Source organism: Staurois parvus, unplaced genomic scaffold (genome assembly GCF_062004578.1).
Source record: "Staurois parvus isolate SC_StPar_1 unplaced genomic scaffold, SC_StPar_1.0 ptg000077l, whole genome shotgun sequence".
In the NCBI taxonomy this organism is placed as follows: Eukaryota; Metazoa; Chordata; class Amphibia; order Anura; family Ranidae; genus Staurois; species Staurois parvus.
Window position 1 is genome coordinate 2,210,640 of NW_028317873.1, and position 19,680 is coordinate 2,230,319.

Consider the following 19,680-nt stretch of genomic DNA (forward strand, 5'->3'; position numbering starts at 1 on the left):
TAAACTTATTCTTGCATCTTTGAACTGATGGAGCATTTATGCATTAAAATGCAATTTTTTTCACTGTTGATCCAAGAAGTGGAGATTGAAATCTTTTTCATCTTTTTCCCAGGATGTCTTAAAGTGCAGAGTCTCATCTGCTTGACGGAGAGGCTTCCTCAGCCCTAGGGCTGGATCTAGCTTGTCTGAACTGGGGATGCTTTAAAAAAAAAAAGTCGGGGTAGGGGGATGCATAATGTCAATACACTATTGTTTTACACTCTCCTCTCTTAGATCCCTATATCTCCAAGTGGCAAATGGCTGCAATGAAAAGCACACGTATTAGGCCAGCATTTTTAAATATTTTTTTTTTTAGTCATGGCACCCTTTAAATGTATGCAAAATCTCAAGACACGCCAGTCTTGAACTGTACTTATTGAGCTGAAGAACACTGACATCTGAACTGGATGATGTCACCCATTCCTTGGCGCCACATGGGGGGAGTAGCTCCTTCATATCAAATTCCACCCATCACTTAAAGAGTCAGCTTTCAGTCACCCATTACATCGCCTCCTTCAAATCAGTCGCCCCCATGCCTTCAGAATCCCCTCTTTCCCATTGATTTCCCCACACCACAAAGGAATCCTCCCCATCATAAGAGTCCAGAGTGTTCCTCATCACAACAAACTTGCCCCCGATTCCCCCACAACAATAGAGTCAACCCTCTTCATAATATAGTGCTCCTATCACAATGAATGATACCATGCTTCCTGGTCCACATCCCTGTAACATGAAAACAAATGATGTGGTGTGGTGGATAGGGGCAGGGTCACTGTGTAGCCATGCAAACTTGGCACTGCTGAGGTTGCATGCTGCCCCTCAGCCCCTCTACTTCCTGCTACCAATATCAATGGTTCCTGGGGGGGAGGGGGGCACCACTGAAATCTGGAGCACTGCAACTGTTAAATGTTAATTATGTATAGGGATGCACAAATGAGGAGAACTACTTTCCTTATTCCTGGCTTTTGGCAGACTCCATCGATCTCTGTGACTGGCCCCCAGCAACTTCCCCACTAAGACCGCATGCTCACCCTCACCACAGAAACACCTTATAAACAGAAACCTCTGACATCGGAACCCAGACACTATTTAGAGAGGTAAAGATACGGCCTCAGCCTGAACTCTTCCTGCTATGCTTTGCCCTGGAGTAGCATAGCCAGGAGGGGTTCAGGTTGAAGCCATATCTTTACCTCTCTGAAAAGTAGCTGGATTTTGGTGTGCCACATTTCCACCTTCTGTTTATGGTCTTTTGGGGACTGAAATTTCAAGGCTTGCTGTCACTTTTGCCCAATTGTCTGTGTTGTCAAACTACTGAATACCACTCCTTCTTATAAACTCCACAACATAGGAAATGATTACTCTATTCTGCAACAAATAAACTGAGATAGCACAGGAACTGTGCACAGGACTCAGTCAACAGGTATTTATGACATGATAAATGGGTATTTTTTGCACTTACCAAACAGATATAAAAAAATCATTTTAATACAGCAGACTGAAAGAAAGCAAATAAAATAAGTTCATTTGTCCATTATCATTGGTCAAAGCCAAAGGCACATCCAAAGTAACACTCGAAATTGCACTACTTTGGAGTCGTACTAGTGTGAATGGAGCCTTACTTACACAGTAGCCTCCCTGGCGGTATTCCCGAGTGCAGCTCGGGGTAAAGTTTCAGTACCACAAGCGGTAACCCCGAGCTACACTCGGGAATACCATGTGACGCTGCTCCTCGATCCCTCAGTCACTTACCTTGTCCTGCGCTCCCGCGATGTCCACCCTGCAGTGTCCCCTGTAATGTCTTCCGGCGGATGCCGGCATCTGTCATCTGGGTTCTGTCCTCTGCAAGCGTCGGGACGTACGGGGGACGGAACAAAAAGGACAAAAAGTGACATTCACAAAAATCACATAGTATAATATTACTGTATCAAACCATTTCACATACATTTTGTCCCGAGTGCTTTGTCCGGCGCCCTGCCTGCATTTTGACTGTTCTTTCTACCTGGAAACTGAGAAATGTCCATGGCGTCCAAAAAGCGTCCCTTTAGGTCAAAAGCGGTTTTAGACCGGCTAGAGAACAGCGATAGTAAATTAGAACCACTTGCAGAATTGAGTGATAATGATTCGTGGGGGAAATTCCTCATCAGACACTGAAAACGATTTTGCGACTTTGCTCAGTGATGTGCGAACTTGGCGCTATATTTAAAATTTCAGTGTTTTTGGTTTGATTATATTATTGAATTAAATTTATTATTATATTATTTTTTATGATTATTTATTAAATTATAATTTATGATTTCGTGTTTCAAGTTTTATCATACCCGGAATGTTTACTAGACTCTTGTTCGGACAGATTTCAGTGAGTTATTCCTAAGAATTACAGGCCTGCAATATAAAACGCCAAATTTCCATGCAAAATAATGGTACCGCTTTCAGCACCAAAAATCTGAAATAATCATACCGCCAGGGAGGTTAACATTATTAAAGTGTGTGCAAAGCCAAAATGTAATTCTTTAGTTTTACAAGTAGTGGAGAATGGTTAACAATCAAACTGCTAAAAGCAGGCAACCCTCTACATGGCTACACCACAAGAATTCTAGTGAAGCAGGCTACATTTCATGTATTGTGGTAATAATGGATAGATGGAGAAGAAAAACCTGCATTACCCTACTGTAGCAATCTGACTCTAAGCCCTGGTTCACACTGAATGCAATTTTGAAATTGCGCTACTTCACTTGAAGTAGTGTGATTTCAAAGCTGCAGATCAGTGCGATTTGTACCTCTGATTTAACTGTGGCTTGTGACTTCATTTAACAGAAATCAATGCAAGTCACAATAAAATTGGAACTAATGCCTGAACTATTTTTTAAACCGCAGTACTTCAAATCGCACTGATTAAGACAGTACCATAGAAATACATTAGATGCTACTTCAGGTGTGATTTGTAAATCGCATGGCACACTTGAAGTCACACCGGTGTGAACCAGGGCTTAGTTGCGATACCACAACAATGTAACTATTCAGATGTTGGGTGTAGGGTTGTCCTAGAATTCCTTTAGTGATCTAAACTATTTACTTTTCAGTAAAATTGATTGTAAATCCCAATGAAACTGGAGCATGGCAGAGGGTGATGATTTCATACATAAGGTCCAAATACAGTACTCATAACAAGATTAAATAATGTTTAAAAATTTTCTGTATCTCCTCATGTTGTTTGAATATAATTGCTACATAATGAAACATTCACTATTAAATAAATATTACGTGACAGGTAAAATAATTAACAAAATATAACTACTATAAGTATACCATAAATGCTAAACATTCTACTATACTTAACACAGCTTTACTTAAAAATCTGACAGTACCTTTTAATAATTTTCAGCAAACCATGGGACTATTGTGTATGCTAGACAATTTTACACCCTAGGCAAAACCAGCTACTTCCACCCCCCCCCCCCCCACAAAAAACAAAACAAAACAAAAAAAAAAAAACATTAAATAAAAGGTAATATTACATTTTTAAAAACAGTAGACAATATTAAATCAACAAAACATGAAACTGCTAAATTTCTTTTAATTTGCCAAAATAGGTGCCATAAGATATCACCAGCACCAATATTAAAGACAAAATATATATTTACCAAATGTAAGTTAACTGTATTAATCAGGCAGAGAAACAAAAAAAAAAAAAAGAAAAATGAGACAGTTACAAAACTGCACAGTGATCAGCAGCCAGATTGCAGTAAGGGACTGAGTCTGAGAGGAACACTGGAAGGAGCGGCAGCTCAGCTGCTACACTGGCCCCAGACACCCAGAATTTTCCTCTGTCCTTTCTTTCTCCCCCTCTGTCGCCCATTTCCGCAGCTGAAGGATCACTCAAGATGTGATGGCATCCCACACGATCAATCAGCATTTGTTCCCCACACCCCAACCTTTGTCCGCACCCCTCCTCCTCCTGTCACCTCCATGACCCGCCATACTTCCTGGCTCTGATGGCTCCTGCCAGGGTGTGGAGTTCAGGCTACGGCACTCAGTGAGGACAGGCGGCCTCCCAGCACTACACCGCTTCCCTCTCATACACATCGGGCCCTAATTATCCTACTCAGGTAGAGTTAACCCTGAAACCAGAGCACACCCCCGCCTATTGATTAGCTCCAGCTGTGTAGAAGAAGGCGGACACGCCCCATTCGGTCACGTGCCAGCTCCCTGTTACAGCTGGAGGATCATGTGTGCCAGTGTGTGTACCTGAGATGTACGGACCAATCCACTGATCAGAGACTGCTGACCACCCAGGGTCCTGGGCTAATGTCATCACTTCCCATCCTAGGGGGAGTCGACATTTCACTGCTACATGGAATGCCGTTTTTTATATATATATATATTCACACACTGTATATGTACTAAATGCTCATTTGTGTGGACAGACTGTGAGACAATTGTGCAGAGTAAAGATACCATCATTCCCTCATCATACCCCATGTATGAGGAGGGGAAGACTCTGCAGAGAAATTGAGAATTCATAGAAGGAAGTCCATAGGCCACACAAAGAGAGTGCCGGCCTGTGCTGCACCCAGGTGCCCCTAGGTGGCAGTGCACCTTAGGTGGCTACCTAGTTTGCCTAGGGTGTATGAAAGGCAAAAATCAAATGAACCTTTCTAATACACAGTTGAAAATCATGCCACTCCATAAGCTGTTTTGTAACATTAGTACTTTTACCTTTTGAAATGTATCAATAACAAATGCAGTTTTGTATTTTAAAGAAATCTTTGCCACATAACCGCATATGTCTTTAAACTCTATCACTGTCTATCTATCCTGAAGTATAACTTGGATACATTTGGAAGAGTAGTAGCAAAAGAAACCTGTACCATAAGTAATGTGTTGGCATGTGTGGGGCATTGTATGCGTATTGCAGGGGGTGTACATTGAACTCTATGTAATACATGTTTTGCTGGAAACAAAATCAGATGCAACAAGCAGGTTGTTTTTGTGACATAAAACAAAAAGAAAAAAGCCACCTAATATGACACGTATATCCGTGTCATAATAATATCTCCGTCTCACTTATAATATAAATGTGGATTTATAAACCCAGAGTACTTAGTAGAAAATATGGCAGTGTGACAAGAGCAGCACTGCCTGCAAAAAGTGGTTAATTGAAAATCCATGCGGAGTAATATAACTGCATTAAATAGCTACAAAAATATTTTATGGATCATGAAGAGGTTAGACATAGACACGGTGGACAAATCATAATAAAATTACAAAATTAAAAAACATTTGACGTCTTCAAATCTGGTTATTAATCGGCAAGCAGGAATCCACATCAGGCAATGAAGTTTCCTAACTACATGATCATAGAGTTCCATATGGTTCCACATAGTATCTGGATAGGGAGATCATTCTTCAAAGATATTCTTTGGTAAACACCACAATAAACGGAATGACTTCCTATAATGGAAACCAAAGAAGGATCATGGTAGTGGAAACATAGAAATAATAATATATACACAGATCATGTACTTAAGCAAGATAGCCAGACTAAGTAGTAGTTCCATTACCTTCTCATGAGCTTGACCATCATGAAAAAATGAAGAATGTAGGGCCTTCCTGGGTGACCACCCCAAATAGAAATGAATCCACAATAGCAAGTGGTTCTAAGAATGTATAGACATAAATCATGAGTATCAAGCAAAATACCTGAATAAAATAAATATAAGGGTAAAAAAGATATATATTACCATAAATAGGATCAAGGAGACTTCACCTCACTTGAAATGAGATCAGGTCTTTGTGTTCCTAATGATGAATATGGGGTGGAAAGCCAGATGGTCTATATATATAAAGTCCAAGTTGATTATTACAGGCAGAATATACCTGAATATATATACCCAAGTCAGGGTTTCCAAAAATTGCTCTTACTGAGAGATGATGCGGTTCCTTTTAGATATATATGAGACTAATATCACATACCACAGCACATATGTAGCGTAGTATAAACATGTTCCTCCAATAGGAGTTCAAAAATTCCCCCAGAAGGGGCCTTATGGGCACATGGTTCCCAATATGTGGAGTATGCTCCCCGTATATAAATAACAATTGAGACTGTCTAAGCCAAACAAGCTGATAACTTGCCACTGGTGGAAGTGAGCTGTGACTCTAAGTCGCCATGTGCGGGCTGCTTAGGATGATAGCCTCATCGTAATCTCGATGCCTCGTGCCTTTCAAATATGGAGCTGAAGCAAACTGCTTCTTCCCTTTTCATGGGCACCGCACCCTATGAAGACACCGAGCATAATGATGTCATCACATTGACGCGTTTCATCCGCCAATCACGGCAGACTTCGTCAGAACTGGGAGGGGACTTCTCTTCCATTGCCTTATATAGTGCCCTGATTGCATACAAAGTTGTTTATGTCGCCCTCTTGTGTTGAAAAATTATCACTACATTAAAATACAAAATCACATAGAAAAACATATACTAAATGGTGACATTACAAGGAAAGCCTTATAAAGAAACTTCATTGCCTTATGTGGATTCCTGCTTGCCGATTAATAACCAGATTTGAAGACGTCGAATGTTTTTTAATTTTGTAATTTTATTATGATGTGTCCACTGTGTCTATGTCTAACCTCTTCATGATCCATGTGATCAAATAAAATATTTTTATAGCTATTTATTGCAGTTATATTACTCCACATGGATTTTCAATTAACCAATTTTTGCAGGCAGTGCTGCTCTTGTCACACTGCCATATTTTCTACTGTTTTTGTGACATACCTGTAATCAGGGGTGGACTGACCATTTGGAAACTCGGGCACTGCCTGAGGGCCCGGGGTCAGTAGGGGGCCCCATTAGATGCCCCTGGTACCTTTTTCATAGGCTTTTTTGAGTTTGGGCAAGGACACAGGGGCCCCATGAGCCCTTATTGCCCAGGGGCCCCATGAGTTGTCAGTCCACCCCTGCCTGTAATGCACCTATAACATGAAGGGGGACAAGTTTGTTTGGAATTACATGGCTTCTGCTGTTGCTAGTACACTAGAAGCTCCTAGCACCACCGTCCTTTCTGCCTTTAACCGCTTCCTGCATGCCATTTAAGGAAGTGAAGGGCGCAAGGTGGTTCTCTCAATCTGGGAGGATGCCATATGACGTCTTCCCACTCTAACCGCGCTGCGCACCCCCCGGGGGGCAATTGGTGGTGCGCTGTGTCCCTGCGACACAGCGGATCACCGATCAGCAGAAAGAGTCGATGACTTTGGCTCGGTCATGTGATCAGCTGTGTCCAATCACAGCTGATCACATGTAAATAAGGAAATGCCAGTTATCGGCATTTCTCTCCTCTCGAGCTGTCACGCTGACAGAGGAGAGGAGAGGGAAGCTGGAAATCGGTATTCTTCAGAGGGGACATCTACACTGATCATCAGGGCACTAATGATCAGTGTAGCCCCATTAATGCCACCTGTCAGTGCCCATCAATGCCATATATCAGTGCCTACCAGTGCACATCAATGCCACATATCAGTGCCCATCTGAACTGCCTGTCAGTGCCAACTATCAGTGCCACCTATCAGTGCCAGTCAGCGTTGCCTATGAGTGCTGCCAATCGGTGCCAACTATCAGTGCCACCTAACAGTACCAGTCAGTGCTGCCGATCAGTGCCGCCTATCAGTGCCATATATGAGTACTGCCTTTCAGTGTCCATCAGTGATGTCTGTGAATGCCCATCAGTGATGCCTATCAATGCCCATCAGTGCCATCTACCAGTGCCTCCTCATCCGTGCCCGTCAGTGCAGCCTATCAATGCCCATCACTACAGCCTCATTAGCGCATATCAGTGAAGGAGAAACATTTTCAGTTGTTTTTGGTTTATCAAAAAATAAAAACCCAGTGGTGATTAAATAGCACCAAAAGAAAGCTCTATCTGTCTCAAAATATGATAAAAATTTCATATGGGTACAGTGTTGCATGACCGCGCAATTATCATTCAAAGTGTGACAGCGCTGAAAGCTGGAAATTGCCCTGGGCAGGAGGGTGGGGGGGGGGGGTTTGCCCGGTAGGCAAGTGGTTAAAGTGTGCAGTATGTAAATTCTAACTATGAACTTCTCTTATCTGCTCCTATTTCGTCTAGAAAACATACAATTTAAAGCATTCTTATATATCTCTTTTATTAGGGCAACAAAATACCCACGTAGAGCTGCCCTGTGCTTTTTGCTTAGGTTATCTCAAAAATATATCTAGTCTTCCAGGTCTCTGTCAAAGGACTACAAGTCATTTTGTGCCATTTCTTTGTGAAGAAGACAGTGGGACTAGTTATTATTATTATTATTTCAGGTACTTGTATAGTGCCTTCAATTTACACAGCACTTTACATATATATTGTACATTCACATCACTCCCTAACCCTCAAGGGGCGTACAATCTAAGGTCTCTAACTCACATTCATACATACACATACTAGGGACAATTTAGACAGGAGCCAATTCACCTACCAGCATGTCTTTGGAGTGTGGAAGGAAACCGGAACACCCGGAGGAAACCCACGCAGGCACAGGGAGAACATGCAAACTCCAGGCAGGTGGTGTTGTGGTTGGGATTTGAACCGGCGACCCCTAGTACTGCCAGGCAGAAGTGCTAACCACGTAGTTTAGCAAAAGGAGATGGGCAGATCTAACACCACAGTCCACAAAATGCTCTGTGTTGGCAGCCCACAGTAGGAAATTAGTGAGAGTGCATTTCTGGCCAAGTAACCTAAAGACTTAACCAGAATCTGGAACAGCCATATTAATTACTCCTCAGGATCCCCCCTAATTCTAGTCCAGTACACATTTCATTTAATAGTACCAACCCCTAATGGCATTGGCTTTTTATGACACAAAAAATGAAATCTGGAATTTAGACATTCTGCTTTCAGTTCTTTCCTTCTTGCACACCCAGCCCATATATGAGTAAAGAGCCAACCAGTCCTGAGAGACTTGCCTAGGAGTTTTGTTGTTTATGTCCATCATAGTAACACTATATACCCTCCACATACATAAAGTTTCTTTGGTCTGCTGGAGCCATTTAGGTACTTGTGTTGGGGCATCTTTTCTTCTTACCTCAGGCTGGAAACATCTCTCTCATTTTCCTTATAATTTTTTAACTTTGTATCTTATTTATATTCTTTTTTTTCTTTATATTTTTGGGTCAGCTCACTTCCCAGCTTGCACTATACCAGTGGTTGGCAAGCCGCGGCTCGCGAGCCACATGCGGCTCTTTACACACTTTAATGCGGCTCTTCTGTGTGCCGGGCGCCCGCTCCCCTCCCTCCTCTCGGGCGGCCGCCCCAAAAGTCAGGACTCTGCAGCTAGCCCAGCAAACTACGGCCCGGCAGACCTTTTAATCCGGCCCGCGGAGCGTGGCAAACATTGGCTGTCAGGATGTAGGCGGGGCAGCGTGACGAACTCCTCTCCTCTCACAGTCCACCCTGAAGACCAGAACGGCGCGGGAACACGGTGAGAGGAACGCGCGGAGCAAAGGTAAGTGAATTGACACAATATGGGGGATGAATTACTATAGGGGGGATGAATTACTATATGGGGGATGAATTACTATGGGGGAAGAATTACTATATGGGGGATAAATTACTATATGGGGGATGTATTACTATATGGGGGATGAATTACTATATGGGGGATTAATTACTATGGGGGATGAATTACTATAGGGGGGATGAATTACTATATGGGGGATGAATTACTATGGGGGAAGAATTACTATATGGGGGATGAATTACTATGGGGGATGAATTACTATAGGGGGGATGAATTACTATATGGGGGATGAATTACTATATGGGGGATTAATTACCATGGGGGATGAATTACTATAGGGGGGATGAATTACTATATGGGGAATGAATTACTATGGGGGAAGAATTACTATATGGGGGATAAATTACTATAGGGGGGATGAATTACTATATGGGGGATGAATTACTATGGGGGATGAATTACTATATGGGGGATGAATTACTATGGGGGATGAATTACTATAGGGGGGATGAATTACTATATGGGGGATGAATTACTATGGGGGATGAATTACTATATGGGGGATGAATTACTATAAGGGGGATGAATTACTATATGGAGGATTAATTATTATGGGGGATGAATTACTATATGGGGGATTAATTACTATGGGGGATGAATTACTATATGGGGGGTGAATTACTATATGGGGGATGAATTACTATGGGGATGAATTACTATATGGGGGATTAATTACTATGGGGGATGAATTACTATATGGGGGATGAATTAATATGGGGGATGAATTACTATATGGGGGATGAATTACTATGGGGGATGAATTACTATATGGGGGATGTATTTTCAGTTTTAAAAATGTGGCTCTCAAAATAAATTTCAATCGTGGTTTTGGCGAGATTTGGCTCAGTTGAAAAAAAAGGTTGCCCACCACTGCACTATACAAATTGAAGGTGTTTTCCTTGTTGATTAAGCAAGGTTACATTTGATACATTTATGTTCTTCTTTGGGCACGGCAGAGATCAGAGGTGTTTTTCATTTTTGTCAGTCTATGTACTATGTTTTTAATGATGTGTTGTTTCAATTGTATGCTGTTATTTCTGAGCCAAGCTAAATTGCTAATTGCAATCAGCGGTCACATGCTCTTTAAAGCTGCTTTTGACAAATGAAATCAGTAATGACTAAGCACGTGTTCATGTGAAATTCATCTACTGTTTCTCTGTCCAGTCTTGGAGCTGTGATGTTCTTACCACGTTGTTTGTGAAGGATTCCAATAAAGGATTTTATCTACTACATCATTGCTTGTGCGGCCAACCTTTGTGTCTTGACATTGGAAGCATTTGTGACCTGTAATATTCCACTCTGAGCGTCACCCTCAAAAATAGGTGCTAGGTCTTCTACACTAATAGAGGAGTTCCATCTGTTTAACCTCCCTAGCGGTATGATTATTTCAGATTTTTGGTGCTGAAAGCGGTACCATTATTTTGCATGGAAATTTGGCGTTTTATATTGTAGGCCTGTAATTCTTAGGAATAACTACTAGACTCTTCTTTGGACAGATTTCAGTGAAACATCCGGGGTAGGATAAAACTTGAAACACAAAATCATAAATTATAATTTAATAAATAATCATAAAAATAATAATAAATTTAATTCAATAATATAATCAAACCAAAAACACTGAAATTTGAAATAGAGTGCCAAGTTCGTACATTGCTGAGCAAAGTCGCAATATCGTTTTCAGTGTCTGATGACGAATTTCCCCACAAATCATTATCACTCAATTCTGCAAGTAGTTCTAATTTGCTATCGCTGTTCTCTAGCCAGTCTAAAACCGCTTTTGACATAAAGGGACGCTTTTTGGACGCCATGGACGTTTCTCAGTTTCCAGGCAATAAGAACAGTAAAAATGCAGGCAGGGCGCCGGACAAAGCACTCGGGACATGTCGGGACCTGTGTCTGCTGCTCTTTGTAGCAGCAGTCTGTACTCACCCTTCTGCACAGTATAACACATGAAATGGTCATCTTCTTCAGCATGCTTAGATTTTTATCAGGGGGGATCCATGCACATGACCCTATTGATTTGTGCATATGGTGGGACATCTGTTTTCTGGGTCAGAGGGGATACTAAGCATAATGGAGAGGCCTGACCATGTCACATGATTTTCGATTGCAATTTAACACAAATGGGATGATCTACTAAAACTGAAGAGTTCAAAATCTGGCGCAGCTGTGTATGGTAGCCAATCAGCTCTTAACTTCAGCTTGTTTAATTAAAGCAATCAGCACTCCTGACTCCTCCCCTCCACTGAATGCCCACCTTTGGAAGCTGATTCCTATGATGGGCACTTGTGCAGGCTCGTTCCCGAGCCTGGCTGTTTGCGTCTATTCAGACACACAACTGGGCTCAGGCCTGTCCCCTGCTCTCAGGTTTTGACTGACAGCAGTAGGAGCCAAAGGCTCCTGCTGCTCTCAGTCAAGCCCGTGAGAGCCGGAGAGAAGAGGAGCAGCTGCAAACATGTACAATGCTTGACCAAGATCAGGCGAGTATTTAGGGGGGCTGTGTGGGGCCTGCAGGTTAAAGGGTTTTTTTACCGTAATGCAGAGCATGCATTAACCTCCTTAGCAATGTTCCCGAGTGTAGCTCGGGGTAAAATTTGAGTACCAAGAGCAGTAACCCCGAGCTACACTCAGGCTTACCATGCGGCGTTGCTCAGGGAGTCCCTGCAGCACTTACCTTGTCCTGCGCTCCCGCGATGTGTCCCCTGCAGCGTCCCCGGCCATCTCCTCCGGCCGATGCCGGCATCCGGCTTCTGTTTTCCGGTCCCTGTGACGTCGGGACGTACGTAAAAATGTCATTTTTGCTGTCATTGCTGTTTCAATGCATTTCACATATATTTTGTCCCTACTGCTTTGTCCTGTGCCCTGCCTGCATTTTGACTGTTCTTTCTGCCTGGAAACTTAGAAAAGTCCATGGCGTCCAAAAAGCGCCCCTTTACGTCAAAAGCGGTTTTAGACCGGCTAGAGAACAGCGATAGTAAATCAGAACCACTTGCAGAATTGAGTGATAATGATTCATAGGGGAAATTCGTCATCAGACACTGAAAATGATTTTGCGACTTTGCTCAGCGATGTGCGAATTTGCCTCTGTATTTCATATTTCAGTGTTTTTGGTTTGATTATATTATTGAATTAAATGTATTATTATATTATTATTTTTTATGATTATTTATTAAATTATAATTTATGATTTCGTGTTTCAAGTTTTATCCTACCCGGGATGTTTACTAGACTCTTGTTCGGACAGATTTCAGTGAGTTATTCCTAAAAATTACAGCCTACAATAAAAAACTACATATTTCCATGCAAAAAAATGGTACCGCTTTCAGCACAAAAAAATCGGAAATAATCATACCGCCAGGGAGGTTAAGGTAAAAACTTTTTCTCTACAACCACTTTAAGCTTTGACATACACAAAAAACTTAAAACCTAATTGGTTTTTATGCAGAGCTGCACCAGATTTTGCACTTTCCAGTTTTAGCCAATCAACAGTTACTCGTTGGCACTCTGGACATTGAAGAGACAAACCCAAACAACAGACTACCTATCTGGTGAAATGGTGAATTTGGCGACCAAGCTTTTGCTATACAGCAGTTGCTTTTTGGCTTTTAGTGAGAAGTATATTCCCCTAGCAGAGCATATATAGACAGATATGTGGATATCCTGTAGGTGATACAAACGTAAAGTGTTACTAAACCCACAACAGTAAAATCAGTCTGTATATGCAGTAAAGCATGCTTGATATCCTCTCTGTGGTTCATTCTCTGCATTGCGTAAAAAATGCTGTTCGATCCTGACTTCTCTGATCCTCCCCTTCTTCCAGTGTTCCCTCTTATCTCCTGATAAGACATATCGTGTGAAGACACTCTGTACATGCTCAGTTTGGTGTATTGCTGGAGAGGTTTTTTTTTTGTGCTTGGAAGAGTGCATATGATCAGCTCAGAGCCAATCAGCACTGTTCAGACAGAGGTCAGGGGTTCTGTATCCTCCTAGTGCAGAAATAAAACTCATCTTACAAGCTTTAACCAGTGCTCTGCTGGACACTGATAGAAGTCACAAGTCTGCTCTAAGTTCTGATGAGAAAAGGTATTTAGCAGTTAATATTTACTAAAATAATTGCATTTGTATGTAGTGTGTATTGTGGGAGACCAGATATAGTGAATGCGGGGTCCTGGGTTGAGTAACACTTTAAGATTAGCCACTGGAATTCTCACCTAGTAAAGGATTTAGAATACTGCCTTCTGCCATAATCTTTTCATGTGGAGCAGGGGTGTCAAACTGGTGGCCCTCCAGCTGTTGCGAAGCTACAAGTCCCATCATCCCTCTGCCTTTGGGAGTCATGCTTGTAACTGTCAATCTTGCAATGCCTCATGGGACTTTTAGTTTGGCATCAGCTGGAGAGCCACCAGTTTGACATCCATGATGTGGAGGGTTTGAAAGTACTGAGCAGGCTGACAGTCATATGTGAAATTCTATTGTTTCTGTGCTCCCACTTTCACTAATTGGTAAGGGATCCGCTCCCGTGCCGGGGGTGTCCCAATCATTGCCTTGAATACTGTGTGTACATATACCTATACTCATTAATGTAACACAAGCCCCCTAGGAAGCGATTTTGGTCACAAAACATGTAGGGCATTACCATTCAAAGTGGAAAACCCCTATAGTTGGAGAAATCATACCACATGACGATGGACAAGATTGTATGACACCGAGTACCTTAACTAAATGTTCGGGGAAATATATCATTATTCCACCTATGAAATGGTTGAAGTTTTTATTATATGATGGAATGTTTTGTAAAAAAAGTTTTGTCAATAAATAGATATATTTTTTATCAGGTTATGGTGCCTAAAAAGTCCACATATTTTTCCAAAAATCCTTGGACTTCCGAAATTGGGACGTGGCACCTGATATATGTGTTTTGTCGTAACCACGGTGCCACCCGGTGGTTGCAAACACAATATTTTACATGTATCACTCATTACCCATGAAGATTCTACCTTCAGAGAGGTATTTTTGATCCACTGAAAACTTGATTTATATCTGTTAACTAAATCATAAATCTCCATTAAACACAACATAACTCAACACAACACAAGAGGGTGGTAATTACTTATTTGTTGCATTTTCTAACTGAATAATAACTTTAGTTTACCTTTAGAAATTATTAATTACTGTTAAAAGGGCTGATATTGGTTTGAAGCATAAAAAAGGTATTAAATCATAACAGAAATACTAATTAAATATGAAATTCTTACTTCTTTAGAACTGGTTGCTAGCTATGGAACTAATAAAAAAAAAAGTAATTAAAGTCATTTTTCAGGTCTTTTTAACATTTCCTAATTTATATTTTTACATTATATTATTTTCAAAGCAAATTTAAAACACTGGAAAAAATAATAAAAGATACATCCATGCAGTGTACACATTTATGGTGCATTTTGGAAGTAACTAAAAATCAACTGGATGTCAGAAGTCTGCACACCTTAATAAAGTCTCAGTTTTAGTAGTTTCAGTGTCTGCAATATAAAATCAAGATAGATTACTGTATATTAGAATTTTAAGTAGCAAAAGCATATATAAAAGGCAGATAATTTTTCAGAAAAAAAATATAAAAAGTGGTTGTGTAACAGCATACTGCATAAACAGTGGGGGGGGGGGGGGGTGTCACTAAAACTGGTGCAGTTGTGCATATTAACTAATCATTTCTAACATCAGCTTGTTGTAGTAGTTAAAAAACACTTTGTGGTTGATTTACTAAAACTAGAGAGTGCAAAATCTGATGCAGGTGTACATGGTAGCCAATCAGCTTCTAACTTCAGCGTGTTCAATTAAGCTTTGACAGTAAAACCTGGAAGCCGATAGGTTACTATGTACAGCTACATCAGATTCTGTGTGTACCAATTTTAACCTCCCTAGCGGTATGATTATTTCAGATTTTTGGTGCTGAAAGCGGTACCATTATTTTGCATGGAAATTTGGCGTTTTATATTGTAGGCCTGTAATTCTTAGGAATAACTCTCTGAAATCTGTCCGAACAAGAGTCTAGTAAACATCCCGGGTAGGATAAAACTTGAAACACGAAATCATAAATTATAATTTAATAAATAATCATAAAAAATAATATAATAATAACTTTAATTCAATAATATAATCAAACCAAATACACTGAAATTTGAAATATAGCGCCAAGTTCGCACATCACTGAGCAAAGACGCAAAATTGTTTTCAGTGTCTGATGACGAATTTCCCCCATGAATCATTATCACTCAATTCTGCAAGTGGTTCTGATTTACTATCGCTGTTCTCTAGCCGGTCTAAAACCGCTTTTGACGTAAAGGGACGCTTTTTGGACGCCATGGACGTTTCTCAGTTTCCAGGCAATAAGAACAGTAAAAATGCAGGCAGGGCGCCGGACAAAGCACTCGGGACAAAATGTATGTGAAATGGTTTGATACAAGAATGTAGCTCAGGTTTACCGCCTATGGTACTGAAACTTTACCCCGAGCTACACTCGGGAATACCGCCAGGGGGGTTACTAAATCTCTCCCAATGTAACTGTGTTGACAAAGAGATCTCTTACTTATGTAATCTTAAACTGTTTGTTTAAGGATAGCACGAAGACCTTTTTAAATTGAAACTATAATTGTTGTGGTTCCGTCTTACTTTTAGGCCCCTTTCACATGGGGCGAGCTCCATTTAGATTTGCAGGGGATCTGTCCGCTGATCTCCTGCTGATCAAAGCAGAGCAGGCGGATGACAGGTCTGTGTCTGCTCAGTTTATGCAGAGTGGACAATGACACAGCCTGCTCTGATCTATGGGTCTATGGGTGTAAACAGACTCCATTTTCCACCGTCCATTTACACCTGACTGTCCTCTGATCTGATATGCCGAGACTGAGGGGGATAGATCCACTTCCGTTTTTTTTTTTTTTTATTTGGATCGGACCAGATTGCAGGTAGGCTTGTGTAAATGGACACAAGTCTGTTTACATCCACTGGTCTATAGGGGTAAATAGAGGGTCCAATCAGATCCTCCTGAAAAACTAATAGGTGGAACTGATGGGGCTCTTTGTATGAAAGGGGCCTTATATATTTTTATTTATATCTCTTTTACAGGTTTTATGATTTAATACAAATAAATGATTTTTGTTAAAAATGAATAAAAAACAGGAAAGATCTGCTATTGTGCATAAAGATAAATGCAGCTCTGTTGACATCACTGAGCCATGCTGGGTGTTTGTAGCTCCGGAACCCCAAAAATAATAAAAATGAACATTTAATAACTACATTTATGACACTGCATTCACACAGCATTATGGGTATTCTAATGAAAGCACTGCCTGAGCAGTTTGCCTTTTTTAATGGTCTCTCTAACTAAAACTCCGAATTGAGCACAGAGATGAGAGAGGGATGTATCATTCCACTGGCACATTTAATTCATTGTGTACATTTTGAAAAGAGACTAGAAAAGAGAAAAGCTTGTGAAAAGAGACTAGAGCTTCACCTAATAGATTGAGATTAAAATAGGAAACATTTATACAAATATTATGTTGTTTTGGGGGTATATTCTAAGGTGTCCTACGTTTGGTGCATGATGTGGGGTGCTGAGTATAACAGTGTGTGTGGCATGGTGTCCTTTGTGTATTTGGCATGTATTCTGTGGTCAGATGAATGTACCATGGTGCCTGTCAGGGCTCCGGGAATGACCAGAGGTGTGTGGACCGACACAGGGAAACACAGACTTCAGGTATAGCGTGTAAACAAGATAATTTATTAAGGACAACACAAACATAAACGCAGTGCAACAAACCAAACCCAAAACGAACACAAATATATACAACAAGGTGAAACAAACCCAAACCGATTATATATATATATATATATATATATATATATGGAGCACAACGTAGTCAGGCGGGCCGGGTCGGTAGCAAACGGGCAAACGGTACCAGGAGCGAGCGGAAGAGTGGTCAGGAACAGCCGAGGTCAGGACAGGCGGAGTTCGTTCAGAGTCAGGTTCAGAGTCAGGATCAAAGCAGGATCAGGCAGGAAGCAGACAGGATGCAGGTACAGGGGCTCATGGGAAACATACACCAAGGCACTGATCACAGGCCTGGTCCTGCTTAAATACACCTCCTGCAATCAGCCTCAGGTGATGGCCTGATTGCAGGAGTGAGATTCTGGCTGCTGAGAGCACCCTCTGGCCAGCCTTGGTACTGCAGCCCACAAGGCAGGTGAGTCCCACCACCATTGGTGAGTCCATTCCTGACAGTGCATGCCTGAAAGTATTGAGTGTATTTTAGTGGATAGTGCAGTGCATGTAGCACATTGGTGATGCTGTCACATTGGTAATGCTGTTTTTATTTTTCACTTTGTAAAAGTCAAACTCAGAGTTCAGGGAGCAGTGAACAGGGATTTACAGTATGGCAGTTTTTTTCCAAATTGCTCATTGTCTATCCTTTTCTGTGTATAACATATGTAAGCAAAGGCTAAGCCATGGCCTTCTAGAAACACATTTGGGAATTTTAGCTGTCACACAGCATATGAAACTATCACATTGTCCTTTGAGAGAATAACAGTTAGTAAATAGACTAGTTCTTCCTCCACCATTATCAGTCTGGTTTAGAGCAAGGAAATCAAGCTACATCATAACAATGTGCTGTTGGTTCTGCTGCCCACAGTATGCTTTTGTTATTTGGCCAAGAATTCTCCACCATTCTCATCAGGGAAGAAGAGTGGGTACAACTTGTACATAAAAAGATATTAGTAGATAGTGGCTCAACTGTTATCCCTTTGAGGACCAAGGGACGTATTTGTCCCATGTTTGTAATTGCATGTATCATCTGATTAAGAACTTGAAACTCTTTTTTTTGGTTTGAGTCAAAATATTAGTTCTTATCAACAAACAACAAATGGATCTAGCTTTTTGCCAATTATTTCATGAAATGGCTTAATTACAGCAACTGAAGTGTACGAACTTTAAAAACAAAAAAATTGATTCTTTTGGCGTTCCAAAACCTTATGGCTCTCAAAGGGTTAAGTACAATCAATCTCACCCCCACAGCAAAAAAAAATGAGTATTTCTCTAATTCCTCTGCTCTACAATCATGGGTCATACATTGTGGAATTTATGGAAAGAAAACAGACATGTGTTCCCAGTTTACCACTTGTCCACAATACACAGACCTAGCTAAATTGCTGGTTTGTAGTAACTGCTGTTCAACTGGTCCTTTTAGGTTCTTTTAAAAAAAAGTGATGCATTATGTTGAATAGTGATAGCAGGAAATAGAACTGGTAAGACATCTACTAAAGGCCAGGTTATTATTATTACATCGAGTTTATATAGCGCCATAGGGTTTGCTCAGCGCTGTACAATAGGGGGGACAATACATGGCACAGTACCACAAAAACAGACAGCGTACGAGGGGTAAGAGGGCCCTACTCTTTCAAGCTTACAATCTAGGAGGGAGGGGGTAGTGGAACAATAGGAAGTGGCTGAGGGGGATGAAGTGGTGGGAGGAATGAGGGAGAATGGCCGTTAGGTGAGGGTGGGGTAGGCTTCCCTGAAGAGATGGGTTTTGAGGGAGCGCCTGAATGTGGGGAGGGAAGGCGACAGTCGGATGGATTGGGGCAGTGAGTTCCAGAGGATAGGGGAGGACCTGGAGAAGTCCTGCAGTCGTGCATGGGAGGAGGAAACCAGGGAGCAGGATAGAAGGAGGTCCTGTGAGGAGCGAAGGGTACGGGTAGGGTGGTACTTGGGGATCAGGTTTGTGAGGTAGTCAGGGGCAGTGTTATGAACGGCTTTGTAGGTCAAGATTAGAAGTTTAAATTTGATGTGTTGGGCAATCGGGAGCCAGTGGAGGGAGAGGCAGAGGGGGGTGGCAGAGGTGGAGTGGGTGGTGAGGTGGATGAGTCTAGCCGCTGAGTTCAGGATGGTCTGGAGCGGGGAGAGCCTGCACTTGGGTAGGCCAGTGAGAAGAGAGTTGCAATAGTCAAGGCGTGAGATGATGAGGGAGTGTACAAGAAGTTTGGTGGTGTCTGGGGTGAGGA

The 19,680-nt window shown here is 41.5% G+C and overlaps 1 protein-coding gene across 1 annotated transcript in view; it reads left to right on the forward strand.

Annotated features, from left to right (window-relative positions):
* ADCY1 (adenylate cyclase 1) overlaps positions 1-19,680 on the forward strand; it is a 380,962-nt gene that overhangs the window by 125,553 nt on the left and 235,729 nt on the right. The gene's annotated exons all lie outside the window — the stretch shown is intronic.